The 14391-nt window shown below is 43.3% G+C and overlaps 1 pseudogene across 1 annotated transcript; it reads right to left on the bottom strand.

Moving 5' to 3' along the window:
* Positions 1-9962: 9962 nt before the first annotated feature.
* On the bottom strand, positions 9963-12761 carry LOC147988802 (uncharacterized; annotated as a pseudogene). Its single transcript, XR_015619184.1, has 2 exons — positions 12689-12761; positions 9963-12582 (listed from the first exon to the last, which is right to left on the bottom strand). The product of XR_015619184.1 is annotated as an uncharacterized LOC147988802 (transcript).
* Between the last annotated feature and the right edge of the window lie 1630 nt (positions 12762-14391).

Raw genomic sequence — 14391 nt, forward strand, 5'->3', positions numbered from 1 at the left:
CTTTTGGTTTCAATATTATGAATATGTGTATCACTACGATCGAGATCCAATGAACTTGTTTCATTGGGTGTATGACCATCGAAGGTTTTATTCATGTAAACAGAACAACAATTATTCTCTGACTTTAATGAATAACCATTTTGCAATAAACATGATCAAATCATATTCATGCTCAACGCAAAAACCAAATAACACTTATTTAGGTTCAACACTAATCCCGAAGGTATAGGGGAGTGTGCGATGATGATCATATCAATCTTGGAACCACTTCCAACACACATCGTCACTTCACCCTTAACTAGTCTCTGTTTATTCTGCAACTCCCGTTTCGAGTTACTAATCTTAGCAACTGAACTAGTATCAAATACTGAGGGGTTGCTATAAACACTAGTAAAGTACACATCAATAACATGTATATCAAATATACTTATGTTCACTTTGCCATCCTTCTTATCTGCCAATCACTTGGGGTAGTTGCGCTTCCAGTGACCAGTCCCTTTGCAGTAGAAACACTTAGTCTCAGGCTTAGGACCAGACTTGGGCTTCTTCACTTGAGCAGCAACTTGCTTGCTATTCTTCTTGAAGTTCCCCTTCTTCCCTCTGCCCTTTTCTTGAAACTAGTGATCTTGTCAACCATCAACACTTGATGCTCTTTCTTGATTTCTATCTTCATCGATTTCATCATCATGAAAAGCTCGGGATTCGTTTTCTTCATCCCTTGCATACTATAGTTCATCACGAAGTTCTACTAACTTGGTGATGGTGACTAGAGAATTCTGTCAATCACTATCTTATCTGGAAGATTAACTCCCACTTGATTCAAGCGATTGTTGTACTTAGACAATCTGGGCACATGCTCACTAGTTGAGCGATTCTCCTCCATCTTTTAGCTACAGAACTTGTTGGAGACTTCATATCTCTCAACTCGGGTATTTGCTTGAAATATTAACTTCAACTCCTGGAACATCTCATATGGTCCATGACGTTCAAAACGCCTTTGAAGTCCCGATTCTAAGCCGTTAAGCATGGTGCACTAAACTATCAAGTAGTCATCATATTGAGCTAGCCAAACGTTCATAACGTCTGCATCTGCTCCTGCAATAGGTCTGTCACCTAGCGGTGCATCAAGGACATAATTCTTCTGTGCAGCAATGAGGATAAACCTCAGATCATGGATCCAATCCGCATCATTGCTACTAACATCTTTCAACACAATTTTTCTCTAGGAACATATCAAAATAAACATATGAAAGCAACAACGCAAGCTATTGATCTACAACATAATTTGCAAAATACTACCAGGACTAAGTTCATGATAAATTTAAGTTCAATTAATCATATTACTTAAGAACTCCCACTTAGATAGACATCCCTCTAATCTTCTAAGTGATTACGTGATCCATATCAACTAAACCATAACCGATCATCACGTGAGATGGAGTAGTTTTCAATGGTGAACATCACTATGTTGATCATATCTACTATATGATTCACGCTCGACCTTTCGGTCTCCGTGTTCCGAGGCTATATCTGCATATGCTAGGCTCGTCAAGTTTAACCTGAGTATTCTGCGTGTACAAAACTGGCTTGTACCCGTTGTAGATGGACGTAGAGCTTATCACACCCGATCATCACGTGGTGTCTGGGCACGACGAACTTTGGCAATGGTGCATACTCAGGGAGAACACTTCTTGATAATTAGTGAGAGATCATCTTAAAATGCTACCGTCAAACTAAGCAAAATAAGATGTATAAAAGATAAACATCATATGCAATCAAAATATGTGACATGATATGGCCATCATCATCTTGCGCCTTTGATCTCCATCTCCAAAGTACTGTCATGATCTCTATCGTCACCAGCATGACACCATGATCTCCATCATCTTGATCTATATCAATGTGTCGTCACACGGTCGTCTCGCCAACTATTGCTCTTGCAACTATTGCTATCGCATAGCGATAAAGTAAAGCAATTATTTGGCGCTTGCATCTTATGCAATATAGAGACAACCATAAGGCTTTTTCCAGTTGCCGATAACTTTAACAAAACATGATCATCTCATACAACAACTTATATCTCATCACGTTTTGACCATATCACATCACAACATGCCCTGCAAAAACAAGTTAGACGTCCTCTACTTTGTTGTTGCAAGTTTTACATGGCTGCTACGGGCTTAAGCAAGAACCAATCTTACCTACGCATCAAAACCACAACGATAGTTTGTCAAGTTGGTGCTGTTTTAACCTTCGCAAGGACCGGGCGTAGCCACACTCGGTTCAACTAAAGTTGGAGAAACTGTCACCCGCTAGCCACCTTTGTGCAAAGCACGTCGAGAGAACCGGTCTCGCTTAAGCGTACGCGTAATGTCGGTCCGGGCCGCTTCATCCAACAATACCGCCGAACCAAAGTATGACATGCTGGTAAGCAGTATGACTTATATCGCCCACAACTCACTTGTGTTCTACTCGTGCATATAACACCAACAGATAAAACCTAGGCTCGGATGCCACTGTTGGGGAACGTAGTAATTTCAAAAATTTCCTACGCACACGCAAGATCATGATGATGCACAGCAACGAGAGGGGAGAGTGTTGTCTACGTACCCACGCAGACCGACTGCGGAAGCGTTGACACAACGTAGAGGAAGTAGTCATACGTCTTCCCGATCCGACCGATCCAAGCACCGTTACTCCGGTACCTCAGAGTTCTTAGCACACGTATAGCTCGATGACGATCCCCGGGCTCCGATCCAGCAAAGCCTCGGGGAGGAGTTCCGTCAGCACGACGGCGTGGTGACGATCTTGATGTTCTACCATCGAAGGGCTTCGCCTAAGCACTGCTACAATATAATCGAGGTGGAATATGGTGGCAGGGGGCACCGCACACGGCTAAGGAACGATCTTAATGATCAACTTGTGTGTCTAGAGGTGCCCCCTGCCTCCGTATATAAAGGAGCCAAGGGGGAGGGGGCCGCCGGCCAGGAGGAGGGCGCAGGAGGAGTCCTACTCCTACCGGGAGTAGGACTCCCCCCCCCCAATCCTAGTTGGACTAGGATTCCCCGAGGGGGAAAGAGAGAGAGGGGGGCCGGCCACCTCTCCTAGTCCTAATAGGACTAGGGGAGGGGGGAGGCGCGCGACCACCTTGGGCTGCCCCTTTCTCCTTTCCACTAAAGCCCATTAAGGCCCATATGGCTCCCGGGGGGTTCCGGTAACCTCCCGGTACTCCGGTAAAATCCCGATTTCACCCGGAACACTTCCGATGTCCAAATATAGGCTTCCAATATACCAATCTTTATGTCTCGACCATTTCGAGACTCCTCGTCATGTCCGTGATCACATCCGGGACTCTGAACTAACTTCGGTACATCAAAATGCATAAACTCATAATAACTGTCATCGTAACATTAAGCGTGCGGACCCTACGGTTCGAGAACAATGTAGACATGACCGAGATACGTCTCCGGTCAATAACCAATAGCAGGACCAGGATGCCCATATTGGCTCCTACATATTCTACGAAGATCTTTATCGGTCAGACCGCATAACAACATACGTTGTTCCCTTTGTCATCGGTATGTTACTTGCCCGAGATTCGATCATCGGTATCCAATACCTAGTTCAATCTCGTTACCGGCAAGTCTCTTTACTCGTTCCGTAATACATCATCCCGCAACTAACTCATTAGTTGCAATGCTTGCAAGGCTTAAGTGATGTGCATTACCGAGAGGGCCCAGAGATACCTCTCCGACAATCGGAGTGACAAATCCTAATCTCGAAATACGCCAACCCAACATGTACCTTTGGAGACACCTGTAGAGCACCTTTATAATCACCCAGTTACGTTGTGACGTTTGGTAGCACACAAAGTGTTCCTCCGGCAAACGGGAGTTGCATAATCTCATAGTCATAGGAACATGTATAAGTCATGAAGAAAGCAATAGTAACATACTAAACGATCGGGTGCTAAGCTAATGGAATGGGTCATGTCAATCAGATCATTCACCTAATGATGTGATCCCGTTAATCAAATAACAACTCTTTGTCCATGGTTAGGAAACATAACCATCTTTGATTAACGAGCTAGTCAAGTAGAGGCATACTAGTGACACTCTGTTTGTCTATGTATTCACACATGTATTATGTTTCCGGTTAATACAATTCTAGCATGAATAATAAACATTTATCATGAAATAAGGAAATAAATAATAACTTTATTATTGCCTCTAGGGCATATTTCCTTCACATTCTTCGTAACACATGTCCACCAAAAACTCCTAATGACAGCAGTGAGCTTAGCAAGATACTTCTTTGTGAACAAAATGTTAGCCATATAATAAACATGAATAGCGGAGAAAACAAAACGACTCAATTCCAGTCTAGCAGCATGGGAAAGCATATTGGGTTTATAAGCAAACAATTTATTCATAAACTTGTCAAGAGCAAAGCTATAAGCAGCAGTTCTATTTTTGGCAGGAAGAATAAGCGGATGAACAGGATTGGTGAAATTGCTATCCAAGGTAGAAACAGGAAAAACTTGCTTAATCTCCTGAATAGTAGCTTGAGTAACATGAGAACTAAAAAGAATGGCAGATTTGGCCCAGTTTGTAGTTTGACGTGAGATAGAACAAAAGTGATGGATAAGATGAGCCATCGAATTAGCTTCCTGGATAGTGGCTTGACCATAAACCAAGACATCGTCTGCAAACAACAGAGAATGAATAGAAGGGCAATTTGGACCAAGAGAAATTCCCTGAAGATGATTAGCAGCAAGAAGCTTCATTGGGAGCAACAGACAATTCATTCATATCGATAACAAACAAATAAGGAGACATGAGACAGCCTTGACGAATACCTCTAGAAATTTTAAATTTATGCGAAGGCTGCCATTAATAAGCACAATGAAAGTAGGAGACGAAATGCATGCATGTATCAAATTAATGAAATGACCATGCAGCCCTTTACGTGCAAGAGCAGGCAGAATGAAGTTCCATTCTAGTCGATCAAAAGCTTCGACACGATCTATTTTAAGCATGAAAGCATGGTGTTTTCACAACTTAAGAGAGAGCAATATTGGTGTCATTAATTTGAGAAGGTAAAATACCAGTTTCATAAAATTTAATCACAAGTTGAGCGACTTCCTCCCCTATCCAATCCCATATGCCGGCAAACAAAATTCAGCATTAATTTGTATAGTCAACAGGAGACAATAGACATTTGAGCAATCCAGAGTTATAGATGTACTCCCTCCGCCCGGAAATACTTGTCGGAGAAATGCATAAAAATAAATGCATCTAGAACTAAAATACATCTAGATACATCCATTCCTCCGACAAGCATTTTGGGACGGGGGGGAGTATAAAATATTTGACCTCGTTGTTCCCTGTTTGATGAGCAGCAGCAGCAGCAGCGGAGAGAGAGAGACCAGTCCGGTCCTGTCTCGTTGTCCTTTCTTGCCGGTCTCCCTGATGGACGGACCATGCCATTGTACACCGCACATTGGCCCGGTCCCAACCCAATCTGCCTGGCCGGCCAGTCTTTGAGACGCTGCTGATCCTTGTTGCCTGTTGGTATCCCCGCAGCCGCAGTACACAGCTTTGGCCACTTCTGCGGTTGGGAAAGCTCATCGGGGCCCTTGCCGGAGGGAAAGCCTGAACCTTCCTCTTCCAGCCACTCCGAGCCGGCCGGCCTCACGCACGCACGTGATGGCCTTTGCCGCCCTCGCCTTCCACCCATTCGTTTCCAAGCCGGACGCTTGGCGGCAACTTGAAAACATCCAATTTCCAATCAATCATGAAAACAAAAACAAAAGGCATTTGCAGCATGAGTGAACTTATTAATTGCCTGGCTAACCATATATTACTTCTAGTTGCCGCCAAGTTTGGGTTGCAACCCTATGTTACTTCTCGGTAGCCAATAAATGACGCTCTCTTTTAAATAAATTAAGAAAAATAAATGACACTATTCTTATTCGAATTCTAGTACATGTTTGCATTTCGAACCGTCCCCCATAGCCGACATAGAGGCGGTTGCGGTTCTGACCCCCCGGACGAAAATTGATGCTCCGAGCCATTGTTTGTTTTAGTAACCTATTATTAATGTTTCATTTGCGCTGGTGAATTTTGTTGGTTGATTGTACAAAGTCAAGGATAGAGCGCAAAGTTGTGCCGCATGGGGCTCCATGGAGCCTCCTTTTTTGTTTTTGGAAAAACATCAAAAACCTTATTTAAAAGTTTCGAAATTATTTATGTGAAAAGTTGTTTGTGTTCACTACGGATATGTAAAAAAAAAGGTTTAATGAAACTATATAATGATGTGTAAGCTACAAAAAAAAATATTCTCAGGCAAACAACAAAATTGTCCCTTCGTACATACATATTTTCTTTTCTTTTTCTGCATGCCAACGTATGAAAGTGCATCATTATAAAATTTCACAAATATATAGTCTATGTGTATAATTCTTCTTTTTAGATGCATACATATGGTCAAGGGTAGCCTTGCACCCTCTAGATGGAGCTTATCCGCATTCTTTGCCGGGATATGGCGGGAGACGATGTAGAGAGGGAGACGCCGCACGGCAGGGTGGGCCAGGGTGGCCTTGTCCAACCAAACGTGTGACCGCTCAAAAATTAAAATAAAAACAAGTCGTGCGCAATTCCTCTTTTTTTTTAAGTTCCATTCCTCATTTTCAGTGAGAGGGGGGAAACGGGCGGATGCTCTCATATGAGGCGCGCCCCTCGGCCCTGACACCCCCACTACCACCCACCACCCTCCTCTCCCCCCTCTCCCTTTCCAAAGTAGTAGTAGTGTACACAGCCGCTGCTGCGCTAGCTCCTCCTCCCCCCAATCTCTCCGCCGGCGGCTCACCGGAGACGATGCTGCGGAGGAGCTACCGATGGTTGGATGCCCAGCCACGGGAAGTCCCTGTTCGCAGAGCAGTGTTGCCGACCAAGCCGGGTTCCGCCGGGTGCGACCCCACTCCGGCGACGGCGGCGGCTACCCGGCCTCCCGATGGTGGCGTCGTCGTCGAAGCCGCAAGCGCCAAGATCCCGCCGAGCCTCATGCAGAAAGCGACGTGCTTTCGTCCGCCGATCTCCAGGCGCCGTCCGCTAGGGTGGCCTTCCACCTTGGCGACTCCTCCACCTCCGAAGTGCCGCAACCCCACTCCGGCGACGGCGGTGGCTACGCGGCCTCCCGATGGTGGCGTCCTCGTCGAAGCCGCGAGCGCCAAGATCCCGCTGGGCCTCATGCAGAAGGCGACTCGCTTTCGTCCCCCGATCTTCAAGCGTCGTCCGGTACGGTGGCCTTCCACCTTGGCCACTCCACCGCCGAAGTGCGACCTCGACGTCCACGTCGGGAGTTGCCGCCTCAGGCCTCCCTGCTCTCCTGCTGTGCTTCCAGCAGACAGGTCGAGCGACCATGGCTTCACTTCGCCTGCCAGCGGCCAGGGCTGGTCCAATATATTTTTGGGCCCGGGGCGATGTAAAATAATTGTTTTTCATTTAAACTTTTATACTTATTTTAAACTAAGTGTATCATATTACAATTGTAATTAATGTTTTTTATTACTTAGCCACATAAAATGTTTTCAAATAACATTTATATTATTATTTGGTATGCATCTGTAATGTATATAATTGAAAATTTTAATTTTACAAAATGAAAAATTTATGATGTACCAAAACTTTTCTTTATTGTTAAGACAATCTTTCATATTTATTTTTCTAATATTGCATAAACGGTGTAGTGTATACACATTTGCATATACACGTGTGTTCATATATCTTTTCATGTTATATTGAATATTATGATAGAGATTTATAAATTATAGACATACCAACAAATATTTTTATAGCAATTTCTAGTGTATATTAGGTGGTCATATTCATGGAAACTTCTAGGGCATAGAAAATGTGGCCTGCATGATAGGTTCAGTAATTCGAAGAACCAAAAATGTTGTTGATTATACTTTTACGCATGATTCGATTACCTAATGTGCTCGTCCAGATTCACTTGGTTTAGTTTGGTGCAAATGAGATGCCTAGACGTTTATCAAATTAAAATTTGTGCATTGGTTTAAACATTGAAATCGATATATCATAATTTTCATTATGATACTAAGACATGCATTGTAAAAGAGAGACTAATGTATTTGAACTCAACTCCGCAGTCGGATTGGTTTGCCTAAGCGTGGTATAACTTATCAGTATGTGGTGTGAACTTATGCTTATGCTAATTGAGGCTCTATTTTATCCATTGAATAATATTCCAGATGTAATGTATACTCTTTTTTTGGAGAGATCTCGCAAGCTTTATTGATTCAGAGACATGTTCATAGGTATAATAGTTAGGTTATGAGGATTGCCCAACCACACATCTCTACCTATGCCTAGATTATATGCATACTTTGCGAGATTGTGAGCCTCCAAATTGAAGTTTCTACACTAAAAAATAAACTTGCAAGAAGAAAAACCAGAACTACAAGCTACTATTTAATGTGTGATTGCTGCGTTCGGTCCACTTGTTCCCCAGTTGATGTCATTAACTACTCCTTCACAATCGGAAGCCAGAACCACATCATGAACATCCAGATCTTTTGCCAAAGCTAGTCCCTCTCTGCAAGAAAAGGTTTCTAAGACCGTTGGATCAATGACACCTTCGTAGAACACTGCCGAAGACCCCAGGTAGTTGCCATTCTCATCTCGACATAGTGCAGCCACAGCTTCGCCCTTCTGCTCCGAGCTACTGCTCCATCAACGTTCACTTTGACAGTGTCGGTTCCCGAAGCGAGCCAGCGTTGAGTCCTGGCCGCCCGTGCTGACATGCTCACCGTCATGTTCACCTTAGGAATATGTTGCAAGTCCGCAAGGAAGTTGTTCACAAAAGAAATAGTTTGGTGCGGCGCTTGAAAGATTGCCTCGTACACAACTTTTCGCCGAGCATACCAAATCGCTCAAAGTGTGACAACCATTGTTGTAAACTTGGAGTGATCCATCCTGTTGTATAATTCAAACAGCCATCTCTTTGCACTTGGTTCTTCTAGTTCTGCCATCGCTAGCAGTACATCTGCATCCGATAGTGCCCACACACACCTCGACATCGTACAGGAGATCAAAGCGTGCCGCCACGAGTCTTGGCATCCACACAAAGGACATGTGCCCTGGGTTGCCATATTCCTGTGGTGTAACACATCCGTGGTATGCAGCAAATGCCGTGCCAAACGCCAGATGAATAGTTTGATCTTCGAGAGTATAGGTATATTCCAAAGTGCCGACCAGGCTTTTCCTTCCTCCTGGCTGCAGATGATCCCGATCTGCCCTCTAGCCACTCCTCTCGCTGCAGTTTTGTGCTTACCAAAAATCTTACTAGTGTAAGTTTTAGTTGGGCCCCTCCCCTCTTGGGGCCCGGGGCGGTCGCCCCTTTTGCCCGGCCTATGGGCCGGCCCTGCCAGCGGCGACATCTCCCTCGCAGGCTGCTCCAAGGAAGAGGAAGTCCCGCCAGCAAAAGACACGACCTTTTCTCATCCTCGAGTTGAAAGGTACTGCACTTTCATGGTCTCTCGTTTGCGCTCAATCGGTTCCACACCAGTGGGAAATTTGTGTCATTTCTAATGGAAAAATGATACTGCATCTTCCAGGATTGTTTTTGTGCGTGTGCTCACTGTCATGTTATTTCTGTCCCCAAATTAATGTGCCATATACCTACAGCACAAACATTGTATTTTCGAAGTAGTTGTATTTTATTTGCGGTGCCATCATGATAATGATCTCCTTATGTTGATTGTTGCAGAAAGGTGAACACCCAGCTGATTCCTCTTGCGAGTCATGATACATTTGATGAACACCCAGGGCCATACAATGGCAGTGTTCAGAGACAAATGCAGGCGTTTGGGGTGCATGGCAGTGGCCGAGCCAGGATTTCCGACATGGGTATGCGTGGTAAAGAAATTTGCTTCACAACATTGTAAGAAATAGAAAAGTTCATAATAATTACAGCGAAACTATAAATTATTACTTGTAGCAACAGTGTATCCAATAATTCAGTTACATTGCAGCAAGGAGAATCAAAATTTAACTCTACGATCACCCTTTAGGAAGCGAGAAATGATGGTGTCTTCCTTTACTTGCATGAAGAATTTACGCTAAAGAAAAGTAACCAAGCAATCATTCAAATATTGCTCCCCCATTTTGGCTCTTAACTTATTCTTCACACAATTCATCAAAGAGAACACCCTCTCAACACTAGCAGTCGCCACCGGCAGAATTAAGACCAACTTGAGAAGCTTGTAAACAATGGCATATGATATGTTCTTCTTTGTCTCCACAAGCTTGGCTGAAAGTTGGGCAATATTCTTCACCTTTCTAAATCTTTCATCTCTACGCATATCAGCAATAAACATTGACAATTCATAAGGAAGTTTCAATATTTCCGTCTTTGAGAAATCCTTAGGATAAAAGTGGGCAAGCTTGACCAACTTCTCTTGATCATAAGCAGCAAATGAATCAACAGGATTGAATGATGCCATACAGACAAGTAATTCGGTGTTTACCTCATCAAACCTATTGTTGAGCTCTTGAAGTTGCCTATCAATGAGACCCCAAAACATATCAATACGAAAGCGATGGAGATTCTTTACTTTCTTGAAGAACTTATTAGATCGCAGAGCTGACTTATAGAATCCATCCATGTCGGGCACTTTGATCTTATGCTTCAGACAAAAAGACTTGACCTTTTCTAGAAATAATTCCCACCCACTATCTTCTCGCAGGTTCAACAACCGTTGCTTAGTGAGAGAAATTAGATCAATAGCATTCACAATATCTTGATCCCTCCTTTGCAAAGCTTGGCTCAAGCCATCTGTGTACCCAAATAGTTCTTCCATCAAGTGCAACATGAAAACAAACTCAAATGACTCAAATGATCTCAATATAGTTTGAGCTCCAATACCCTCAGCACTGTTATACTCTTTTCCAATCCTTTTGAGAACTTTCTGGATTGAAGGGTACAAAGAAAGAACATGTGACACGGTTTTAGAGTGGGATCCCCAACGGGTTTCACATGGTCTTCCCAAACCCATCTCATGGTTTTGGCCTTTGCCGGTTTCAATTTCATCTAACTGCAATGCTTCAATAAGATAATCAGCTTGAGCTTCTCGAAACATTTGTATCTTTTTGCAAGACAAACCCAGGACATTCAACAAAGATGAAAGTTGTTGAAAGAATGAAAAGCAGTCACCATTCTCTTTGGCAACAGCAACAAGAGTTAATTGAAGTTGATGGGCAAAGCAATGAACATAATAAGCAGAAGGAGATTCGTCCATAATTAATTTCTTCAAACCATTAGCCTTACCCTTCATGTTGCTGGCCCCTCGTATCCCTGTGCACGAACCATAGAAAAACTCAAAGAATTTTCCATCAATAGTTTCTCAATTGCCTTTTTAAGTGTCAGAGAGGTAGTGTCCTCAACATGGACAATTCCAAGAAATCTCTCAACCGGCCATCCAATTTTGTCAACATAACGCAAGCAAAGAGCCAATTCTTCCCGTTGGTACACATCACTAGATTCATCGGCAAGTATGGCAAAATATTCTTCACCAAGATCTTTCATGATGAGACTAGTTGTCTCTTTAGCACAACAATTGATGAGTTCTAACTGTATATCATGGCATGTCATTTTACAGTTCTTTGGAGCATTTCTTAGAACCACTTTGTCGACATCTTCAAACCTTTCTGCTAGATGATTTAAAAGCTCAAGAAAATTTCCCTTGTTAAGTGATTCTTCACTTTCATCATGACCGCGAAAAGCCAAGCCTTGCTTCAAAAGAAATCTGAGACAGTAAATAGAATAACCTAGTCGAGAAATATATCGAGCCTTGGCTTGTTTGGAAGTTGAAGCCATAGACTGCCTAATTGATGCATCGGGCTTAATGAACAAATCATATTTCTCTTGAGCTTCACAATGAGCACTAGTGAGAGAACCAGAATGTTTTTCACACCTATTTTTCATCATGTTCCAATTTCTGAACCCTCCTTTCGCAAAAGCATCACCACCTTTATGTTTAGTTTTATCCTTGAACAAGTAACAAACAAAGCAAAACACCGCATCTAGTTTAACACTATACTCAAGCCATTCGTATGTGTCAAACCAATGAGCTGAAAAGCGACGGTTATTACCTCCAATTTTTGTTACTTTGAATTGATGTTTCTTTGGTTGACAAGCCCCCATTGCAATGTATCTCCTTCTCACCAAGTCTTGATCATTGACGTCATAGTTCATGATGGGAATCCTCTTCCCGGGATCAGGTTCAAGTACATACACTGCTTCATCATCAAATTCTTCATCTTCTACATCTGGCGAACCTATCTCCGGTTCCATGCCACTGTTGTTATTTGTCTGCACTAGTGCCAACTGTAGTTCGTTGGAAGGTGGGTTACAAACATTTTGATCTTGATCTTGGTTTTCAGCATCGATAGATACCGATGTTGGTGTTGATGTTGAACTTATCTTCGGCGCCTTCGAAGCAGCTCTGTCCCACAAACGCTTCAAATCACCGCCCTGCTTGTTCTTCATATTTCACACCTATACAAAAAAACATGTTAGATACTGATGGCAGTATACTGGCATGGTGGGCAGTCTCACAAATTCAAATATTCATAATTCAGAAATTTATATGCATGAGATTCACCTTGTTTTCCCTGTACTGCTTCACAAGTTTTCTAGCAAGCCAATGCAAACCCACGCTCAAAATTGACAGGATGCTACAATAGGTCAATCAAAAGAAAATTAGGGAGTGAAAATAATCATCTCTTCTTAACTAACAAATCGGAGAAATCAAGATTGAACACTCACTGACTCGTAAAAAACAAGAGGAATCAGTGTCGGTGCCTGATGTGTGTGCGCCCTGCGCCGGTGCTGCCGCCGTTTCTCAATTGGAGGCGAAGCAGCGAACAGGCACGAGGAGATCGATCTGCTAGATCCAAGATAGCAGATTGGCGACGCGGCCGATGTGCGTCAGAGGCGGCGGAGGAGGCGCAGCGCTGCGCAGCGGCGGTTGAATCAAAGGATCGAGGCGACACGTTCCAGGTCGACCTGTCTCCTCGGCTTCGTCAATCGGCCAGCCGCATCATTAAACCTCAACGATAAGGCCCAGTAGCGCTAGCTAGCAATGTAGCAGCCCAGTATTGGCCCAAGTGGCGCTGGAATCTTTCTCTTCTTCGTTTCTCTCCTCTGTACGTACAAAAAGATTGCCATATGTGATATAAAGGTATATAGGAGCTTATATACTGATTTTTTTTGCAAAAAAGATACAGGACTACGGTCTACGAGTTGGACCAAATAAAGGAAAAGGGTACTATCGTGGGGAATGTGATGGTTCATACAACAAGAACACGGGCTTAGCCAAAATAACAGCAATAATATGCCTTGATGATCAAATTGTTTGCTGCGCTGTTTGCTATGACATTGCATGTAAAGATTCTGTGCACGCAGAGGGCCTTGCCATGTCCTATCTTCTCAAGATAGGAGCTCCTTTCAAAAAGCTGCAAGTTTTATCAGATTGCGAAGTCGTTATCAATACAATAAAAGGATTGAAGCAAGTTGGTCCTTCTGATGCACACTATGAAACCTTTATGTAACTACGGATTTTGGCAGCACAATACGAGGAACTTATACCAAGATTAGAAACTAGAGAGAAACTGAGTTTTGCTGATAGTCTTTTAAGAGAGAAATCACAACCAAAGTACACGCTTGAGTATGTGAAAGACATGTTGGAGAGGTGGGCGCCACCCTTGAGAGGATCCCCGGTGTTCATGGTTGGTGACCGTCCAACGACAGCGATAAAGAAACTATAGGTGCACATCTCTCTACTCTTATGATTATCTCTCCCATTGAAAAACTGAATGCAAACTAACTTTTGGTGTTCACAACTCTTCAATTGCAGCAAGCAATACGATTATCCTGGAAGAGTTTCAAAACAACTGTTATTGTGAGGTTGAGAAAGATACCGATAAGCTATCTGCTCTATTTCACATAATATCAGCTCTTGGGGCCTACGACATCCAACTGATTGTCAACGACTTGGAAACAAGGCCTGAGCTGAAACAACAGTTCATTGAAATGTTTGGGCCTTGCGAGGTATCCTGGAAGGATGGGCGGCGGTACTTCTTGAAAGTACCAAGGCCAGCACTGTATTCATATATTCTGCCAAAGATGCGTCTGTTTGTTGTCTTCGATGCAGCAGATGCAAAGGACTGCCACATGGGTGATGACGATATCTTTGTGGTGCTGTTGTCAACCCCGAACGAAAGGGCGCTCATGAATGAGCTGAGCATCGAGTTGTTCAGCCCAATTAGCTATGTGTCGTTTCACAGATGTGAGTTTATATCAACA

Source organism: Triticum urartu, chromosome 1A (genome assembly GCF_056163025.1).
Source record: "Triticum urartu cultivar PI428250 chromosome 1A, HENAU_Tu73, whole genome shotgun sequence".
NCBI classification, from domain to species: Eukaryota; Viridiplantae; Streptophyta; class Magnoliopsida; order Poales; family Poaceae; genus Triticum; species Triticum urartu.